This window comes from Atta cephalotes (assembly GCF_000143395.1).
Source record: "Atta cephalotes unplaced genomic scaffold scaffold00068, whole genome shotgun sequence".
In the NCBI taxonomy this organism is placed as follows: domain Eukaryota; kingdom Metazoa; phylum Arthropoda; class Insecta; order Hymenoptera; family Formicidae; genus Atta; species Atta cephalotes.
Window position 1 is genome coordinate 512,760 of NW_012130132.1, and position 9,765 is coordinate 522,524.

Consider the following 9,765-nt stretch of genomic DNA (forward strand, 5'->3'; position numbering starts at 1 on the left):
TCTCTCTCTCTCTCTCTCTCTCTCTCTCTCTCTCTCTCTCTCTCTCTCTCTCTCTCTCTCTCTCCTCTCTCTCCCTCTCTCTTTCCCCTTCCGCAAAGGTAAAATTGCGGTCGCGCCGCATTTTTTGTTTTATCGTCTGACATAACTAGCAGTTCGCGCTGTTTACGAGACTTTAAACACGGTGCCGAACAGACCAGCAAAGCGTACGTTTTATCGTAACAGCGAGACCGTACATTTTTCAAACGCGAACAATAGACGCGTGAAATGTTAAAATAAATACGTGCGTTTTCGTTTCCAGAAATGTGTGACCGTATTTGTTCTTGTGTACGGTCGCGGTCGCGCTTGCGAAAATCCCGGAGTTGAAAAGTTACGGGATATAGCGTCGTTTAAGCATTATTATTTTCGAGGCTTTTTCTACTTACAAGTTACATTCGAGGTCACCGCAAGCATCACCCGCGAGCTTTATATATATTTTTTACAACTCGATTCTTTCGAATTTTATAACGATCCTTTTATCGTTTGTATTCCACCAGAAATACTCTTCTTCGAGAGCCTCATAAAATCGATAGCGGGGCATTTGATGATTAGGATTTCTTCCGTCGAAAGGTGCAGGAAAATAAGTGCGATTCATGCACGACAGAAATGCGACATGATGATTTTTGGCCACGATAAAATTGATTTAACGCAAACTGCACTAAATTTCGGTGAAACTAAACGCGACTGTTCCAGGTATTAATCTTCGTCCCATAAAATTTCCATGACAATCGAATCGTTACCACGAGGGAATTCGCGTAATGCTTTCTTAACTCGCATGGATTTTCCTGCCGAAAGAGGAGAGTCGAGGTAGCGAATATCCGATTTTTCCTATCGAGAAAAATCGACTACGTCATTGCATTAATGACGCTCCATCGATCCCGATTCTCAGATGAAATTTTCACTCTCATCGCGTAGGAAAAGAAACGCGCTCTTTCAACCAATTTTATTTCTCAATTTATACGTCACGATCGAGTTTTTTTACAAACTGTAAATTATTTATTAATGATATTATTATTAAAGCACGTTATATCCTCGATATTACTATTGTCATTATGTAAAAGCAATTTCGTAATTAATCTTATGCAGCGTACATTAATCTTACATAATTATATTATACGCAATTCGATAAATTAGAATGCATTAAATTATATATTTAAATTAGATCACTATCTACTGTTATGTATTAATTTAAATGTATCCCGAATTGCAAAACCAATGCAATTAACAGAAATAAATGCAAACAATGTGCTCTGTGAGCGAAAATTGATTGCTTATAAATTTTTAATAATCGCGGAAGTTTTGTCATTATTGTACATAGAGAAAAATTTTTCTCCATATTATACTTCTTTATTTCTTCAATAAAATTATCGATAAAAGCTTCAAAAAATTTGGTTATAAAGTTAACAACCGTTACGACTGTTTTATACACGAAACTATCATTCTATTAAAAAAAAAATATTCAATACAGCGAAATCGATATTGCTGTATCTAATTACTGTCTCGTCGCGAGAAAAGAATGACAAGAGAGCGGAGCGTGTCGTAAAGTATCTCAGCGTTTTTTGAAACGCCACATCTCAATTTCAAATATCCTATCGGCGTTCGGATGGAAGCTCGAACCAGCGGCCAGGTCGAACGAAAAACGAGATACACGGCGCTGTATTCCGAGGAACGCATTCTCCCGAGAACGCGCTCTCTCGCGGAATTTATGGCGACGCCGCCTAAAATTTCGGTACCGTTACTCATGTAGATTCGCGAGTGGAAAATATGCGCGGATGCGGACCATGTGTACGGCTTCGTGTATGTATAATATGTGTGTGGGTGTACGCGTGTAACCACCCGTCGTTTTCTTGTCGCACCGCCCTGCGCATCAAATTTCAACTTTCTTGGTATTTTCCGTTTCCCTACGTTCTTTTCTTGTCTTTTTCTTCGCTTTTTTACTTACTTCTCTTACGTTGTGTCACGCTTACTGTTTCCCGCGCAAGCTGGTCGAAAATAATAGCGGAAGAATAAAAACGAGAGTAAAAAAAAGAAAGCAAGGGAAAAATTGAATGAGCTCCGGAAAAAATTAAAATCAAATCCCCGACGAGCAGGTGGCTGATCTCGGCTGTGTACCGACCATCGTTCTCGAAATTCAAAAAAATTTCAACCGGAGTTTACTGGCGAAAATTCCGACAATATCTTAACCAGCGGTGCGGAATTTTCGAAATTCTGATTTGCATGGTCGGATTACGCTGCTGTGCATCCCATGCATTCTGGTAAGATTATGCGTTTAATTAGAGGCGACTTTCAAGTCGGCTATTTAGATAATATATCCACATATAATGTATAATAATACATAAAATAATAGATATAAAAATAATTTTAAAAATGAGCAAATAACCCAAGAATAAAATTACATTTGTTTTTGCTTAAACATCAAATCAGTCTGCAAGTATTTATAACGAATTTTGAAATAAATTAAATGTACGACAATAAAAAGAATCTTATTTCCGATTAAAGCGGATGTTGGTACTTAATAATATCCATATTTGCATATAAATATTAAATTCAATCGAAAATAGGATTCTTTCTATTATTTGATTTATTCTTATTGATTTTCTTTCCACTCTTATAATTGTTTAAATAAAGTTTAATAATTAATAATATGTATATTCCTTTATTGTTAATTTCGTTTCCAATTGACAATTTTATTTTATGCATGTTAAAGAAATTAAAGACATCAAATATGTCTACATAAATTTGCATAAAATAAGACTTCATTTATAGACAAATTCATTAATTCCACTTATTCATTAAAATCGTTACCATTTATATGCCTAAGAAAATAAACTGGAATTTTGACAGAATATCCCATCCATTTGCAAAACGTAATTGTACGTTACGTTGTAGGTAAGACGCAATTTGCGTAGTGCATTCCATCCCTTTGTGCAACGCCACTGTTACGATCCCCATGAAAGGGCTGGGATTAACTTCTTCTTACCTTCGTGATGGAGACACGGGCGAAAGGAAGAGCTATAGAGACAGAGAGAGACCTTCCATCTTTTCATGTACATACACACGGCGCGAATGTATACACACACACCGACATTTGTGTACAGACAAAACCACAGCACGGATCTGCTGGCCCGGAAACTCGCTTGTGTCTTCAGTTACCCGGTATATTCGTTCCTCGAGCAAGAAAGGTTTCCACAAGGCTTTACGCCGCACATGTTAAATACATTTGTGCGGTATCACGCGGTTAACGATGTTCTACTGTCACGGAGTCATCCGCTAGTTAGCCGGCTTAAAAAGCAAATGAAATTTCATTGTAGACCGGTAGTTCTCTGTATAAATAAAATTACCATCTACTATCGATCGGAAAAAAAGAATTAAAATATTCACTAAGGTCAAGAAAAATTGCTCTTAGGCTAAAAAAAATTGTAGCAAAATTCCAATAATGCGTTACGAATAGGAGTGTCTCTCGTACTTGTGGAAATCTCAGTATTTTTAAGACGATATCTCTATCACATTTCTCTCTTACAAAAATAGATGCCATATAGAGATGATTATATTCTCGTATTTCCTATCTTAGTATAAAGGAATGCGCATTTTATTTGCAAGGTGAATGTTCGTTGCTCATTCTATTCGTACGGGAGCTTCCAAGAAGCGAAATAAATCCATGTCGCTTCTTTATGTTGCATTCTTTTTTCTTCATCTCCATCTGCTGCTAAAAGCGAACGAACATGACGCAGAATAGCACATGTGCACATCGAATTTCGCTCATCTTCTGACCGAAGCAGGAGGATAATATCTCTTGGAGCGAATCAGACTTGCGATGAGATAGATAGCTGGCATCGAAAGCCTTTCAGCTTATTGCTGTCACAAGCAGCCGCAAATGTTGAAGCAAATGCGGTTCAGTGCCATAGTGGTGGATTTGATAAAATTTAGTAGTTGATGTTGCCAGTGGAAAAGTCACCCATCGCTTCGCACGGAGCGGAATTTTAGAATGCTATCGCTCTATTGAGTAATACAATATCGCTATCAATTTTATCAAAAAATTTTTATAAAAAAAAACGTATTTTTTATGTGAGGAAATAGGGACTACTTTTAATTAATTAACATAAAAATTTGAATGCATTTTACATTTTTAATGATAAAATATTTGTTTACATTTATATTACTAAAAATTATATTTACTAAAAATATAAATGTAAATGTAATAACTTAAACCTTTGTAAATACGAATAAATAAATTATTACTTTAAAAAGAAAGAAAGAATGAGCGATGATACGATAATTTTATATTATACTCAATCTTTAAATGATACAGAGTATGTAACCTAGTTAGATGTATGTCTTCTTATAACATTTAAATAAAATATAGAATAATACACAATACAATAATAATACATTGTAACAAAATAATAACACAAAACTGCATAAAAATTCAAATTGAAATCACGCTGTCTGTTATAATACTGATTCGGGAAGTGCAATTAATGCATGATAGAATTTTTAAGAGCTCTTCTTCGCTTCTTTTAGCTTTTAGCATTGCAAATTGAACCTTCTAATGACCATTGAAGATATAGCTTAGCGCTCAATGGCCTCGCTCACTAATACTCACTAATACATAAAATTTACGTGTTGATAGCGTTCTGTAGAATTAAAAGCGTGGTGAGATCGTAACGAGAAAACTTTATTTTCATTACTCTTATTTATTGCCAAGCAATTAAATTATTGTAGGAAATGAAAGATTTAATATGCTTGTTTGATTTCGGAAATGTGTTGTGTTAATTATTTTTCGATAATAAAGTTCTATACGAATAATTTATTCGTATAGAACTCGATCGGAATAACTCAGAACTACAACCAGAAGTGTTGAAAATAATCGGTATAATACGATATATTTCCGCTAAGTGATGCGCTAGTAACTATAGTTAAAATAGTTTAAAAAATATTTATTAGGTGGAACAATCTTTGATAATAATTTATTCGTATAGAACTCAAGCGAACATCAGCTATTGTCAAAAATGTTCAAAATTATCAGGTCAACACGTTTTCGTGGAGTCGAATATTCTATATCCTGTGTGAAAATTATCAATTGTGGAATTTTGTCCTGAAACGTCATATAATAATCAATCTAGTTTAAAAGAAACAGGAACACTTGACAGATATAACATTCGATTGCATTTTTAGAGGAAGTTGTGCCATGCAACGTGTAGTTTCTTGAAGCAAATTTCTTGAAGTAAAATCTAACTCTAAAAGAATTAAAGTATTGCCACTGGATTTTCTGGATTGAAAAATTTGCACTCTCGAATAAAAGTGACAAATTTTCACTCTTTGCTGGAATGAGATTAATTCCAAAGAAAAGAAATCTCATTTCTTTTTTTGGAGTGAATGTCACTCCAAATGTGTGAAATCTCATCCAAAAAAGTGAGAATCTTCATTCTTATTTAAGAATGCACATTTTTCACTTTTTTAATAATGGCGATATTTGAATTTTTTAAAAATGAGATTTCGCTTCAAAAAATTTAGAGGATACATAATTATCTTGATAGTTCAATAAAATTCTTTTCGAATCTGTATAATATAATATTTACAATAAATAAATATCTATAGCTAAATAGATACCAATTTTAATAAAATCGTTCTTTCCGTGTGCATATTGTAATATTTTTAAATAAATTAATTAGCACACATAAAAAAAAAGAAATATTTCACTTCTCTTTGAAGTCTCTGATTCCTAATCCTACATTATTGATACAAAATTGTCGGAAGATCAAAGAGATTTTTTTCAGATCTGGACAAGTGCATTCCGCATGCGTGTAAAAAGAATAAATCTATCAAATAAGCATTCTCGGAATCTCTTTGAACCTAAAAAACGAAAGAAAGAGTCCAATTTCATATAAATGCCATTTGATTTAAGCTGCTATCACTTAACATAATTCGTTTCCGCAATATTATTCAAGTATTCGCAATTAGATACGCCTGTTGGAAACTTTTAGCAGAAAGCTGGCGTAATAAATTTTACTGCGCGCAAATCGCACGACGCTCGCTTTCATTCCACGTACTTGTCAAATAAGCTACGCGCAGAATGAACTTTTAATTGTAAAACGTAGCAATGGATATTTCGTCTCTTGTTCGCGAGCGATTTTTGATACGTCCAAAAGCGTTGAGTTTTCAAGAGCGATAAGGTTTTTTTCATTCGTTTTTCGAGCGTAAACGTGCGCGCACACTGTCATTATTTTATTCCTACAATATCTCGCTATAGCCCGTCACATTATTTTTATTGCACTTGTCTCGAACAATTTTTCGAATCTGCTCGTATATCATGATGCGGTGCACTATTACGATAATTGTATTTCTGATAAATTCCTCTCGCTCTTTGCGCGACGGATCACGAACAAATTCCATGTATAATAACGCAGTACTGAAATTATTTATGCAGCCGATTAATTTCTCATGATCGTCATTATTGTCACGTAAAATTGCATGGTCGAAATAAAGGCTTTTGCGCTTCTCGCGAATAAATGAGGAGTATACTGTTGGAATTCATGAAATTTATCGAGTTATGTGAACTGTATTAGAAATCAAATAAATCCAAATTATTGAATGAAAAATGTGATCAATATGTAATCTGGTATTTTGTCGAAATGAAACAGAAACATAACTGAAAAACATCATAATGACAATATTTTTACTCCTATCAAATATGTATATACATGTGCACGATACATCGAGTAGTGCTTTCGTATATTCACAACATCGTTAATGGATCGAGTGAAAAAAGAGAGAAAAAATTTTTTGCAAATATGAACGTGGACTGAAAAAGTGCAACAAAAATTGCAAGGAATATTGGATTTTGCATTTTTTGTTGTCAAGTCGAATGACGAGACTGACGACATTCCGAAAGCGACTATGAAACGCTGACAATGAGAAATTTCCGGCCAGTCGAAAAATAATAATTCACCGCGTGCCGTGCGCGCGTAAATGGAACTTTCGTTTCGTGACGCATATTTCTCGTCGTGAGATACCGCGCGGCATATTTCCGTCGGCGAGCGACGCGGCTCGTGATAAAACTGTGAGTCTAATAACTCGCGGTGATAAAATTCGTCGACTAAATAACGCGCGAAACTGTGACAAATTAATGTCCGAGATGCACATCTGCTGGAAATTATTACGGAGAAAATTGGTCCTGTTCGGAATTGAATCCAAATTTGAATAATTTCAATTTCTTATAAATATACCTTCAATAAACATTTATATAATAATTAAATTTTATACAGACAGATTTTTATATTTCTCCTGATGTCATTTTCATTTTTCTTACTTATTTCTTGCAATTTTCAGACATATCAGTTTTAATCTTTAAATAGATAGGTTTAAGAAGACGCAAGTTGGTAGATGGGTCAAAACATCCCCTAAAACTTTAGATACTTTATATTTCTAAATATAAATCTAAAAATAATTTTGTTAAATTAAAATAATTTTAACAAGAAGGGAAAGAAAACCTTTAATAATCTGGATCTTAAGTGCTTAAATAAACTATGTAAATTTATATATTACCTATGTAGTCACTTAAATTGCACAAAATAATTATGTAGGACACTCAAGCTAATTGTCCAAACTTTTTGCGGCATTTTATTATGCTTGAGATTCTTACATAATTATTTTGATGGTCCAATAAAATTATTTTCAGATTTGTATCTATAAGATAATTTTTATATACTTCAGCAAAATTGATCTTTCTCTGTAGTATATTACATTAGTTAATTTACTTTAGTTACACTCCCATGAGATGCATGAATGTGTAAGGTATATAATAAACTTTAAGACTTTTAGGCATTTGAGCAATACTTTTTATTTTCCTTTTCTATAAATAAGGTTTTAAAAGAAAACTATACCTGGAACGCTGTGGCATTCCATCTATCCACTTAAAGATTAATAAGCAAACTTTTATACGATAGAACATCGTCACATAAACATTAATAGTTTATAATCTTCTCTACATCTAAATAAAAACAGTACGTCCGAAATATTCCAAATATAATTAAGGGAAGTTTGAGACGGATTATATGGAACATCTCATGTTTTTCTCACATTACATTCAACATTCCGTAAAAATAATATGGCTGAGAGACACATTTTGTGTACCGTCCATGCTGTTACGTATTACTATTCCTTAATCCAGCAATGTACCTCGGGCGAGCGCGAAGACCGTCTTATGGTCCAGTGATGTTTCAACAGCAAATAAAAAAGATAAAGGTACTGGAGTTTACATAAATTCATTTACTCGGTGGAGGCTTTCATGTAACGAGATGTATGCCGGAATTTGTTTTAGGGCGTCTTTTTACTTTGCAAGATGTAACCTACAAACGCGATTACATAAGTCGTTTGCAGCTGCTTCAATGTTAAACCGAGTTCCACCCTCAGCTTACATTCGTTTAAAGTTAATGACTGGTAACGAGTTCCATGTAAGTAACTTTTTCAGCTATCTCTTCTCTTCAATACTTTAAATAATCTTTGAAATTCAGAGGTATTCTTCAGGTCTATTTCAAGCGCGATTCAATGAAATTTTAATTCATGGACTAATCGCCATAAATATTATATTTTCAGAAATGGAAAATTATGACGCATTAAATATTCGTCAAGGAAGTTGGCAAATAAGGAAGATGGGAAAAGATCTGACTTCTAGAAACTCCTGATCTTTCATACATTTTTTATGACGTAGCTGTAAAGGGCCTTTTTCTACACGATAGCGTATTTAATAGATATGTGGCACGTTTATCCCCGAGCAAATTAATTTACATAGGCACCGAGTGCATGCTTGTAGGCGTGAGAAATGTTTTAAGGTTAATTTATATTCACTGATGGCATAAGTAACGCGCTAAGATTATACCTTTGTCACAGAAAAGATATTCACTGTCGTATATTTTATATGTAAGACAAAATCTTAAGATTCTTAAGAAATTGATTCTTAATTTTTGACAATATTATATTATACATTGTTGAAAAAGAGATAGATAAAAATATATGTTGTGTAAATATTAATCTCAAATAAACATGTAGATATATCCAATAAAAGAGAATCAATTTTAATTTACGATGTATAACAAAATTATTCATATGTTTTATTTATATATAGGTTAAGATTTCTTTTCGATTGCGATCGAATAAATATAAGAAATAAAAGTCGTAAAATAACCGATGCTTGTTGTGTTTGATATATAAATATAAAATTTCGGATAAAGATTATTGCATATTTTATGAAATTTAATCAGCAGCGAATACTGTAATGTCTCATATGTCAATATAATATAAATCGATTTTTATTAAAATCGTTTTCTACTTTCTTTATTAGATTTGTTGTTTTCTCTTAAGTTCTGGCATGTGTCAGGATGCTGCATTGAGGCGTCGGCTATTATTGTCGCGCTATCGCTGTTACTCTCGTTGCCACCATTTCTCTCGTGGATGGCCAAACACGCGCAGGGGGTGGCTGCCCGTGAGGGCTTTTCCCTAGACTAATGGATTCCACGAATTAGGTGTCGCCATCCGAGCCATCGCCGTCGCCATCGCCATCAAGATGACGGCGATGCCTTAACCCGAGAGAACCAGCGATGTCTGATTAAACACAGAGCAATTCCCTTAAAACGGTGCGCTAGTGCTGGGCTATCAACGGAGAGAGAGAGAGAGAGAGAGAGAGAGAGAGAGAGAGAGAGGAGGGGAGGGGAGGGGGAGGGGGGGTAGGAG

The 9,765-nt window shown here is 34.1% G+C and overlaps 1 protein-coding gene across 1 annotated transcript in view; it reads right to left on the reverse strand.

Moving 5' to 3' along the window:
* LOC105623959 (protein turtle-like) overlaps positions 1-9,765 on the reverse strand; it is a 247,436-nt gene that overhangs the window by 92,370 nt on the left and 145,301 nt on the right. The window lies entirely within an intron of this gene.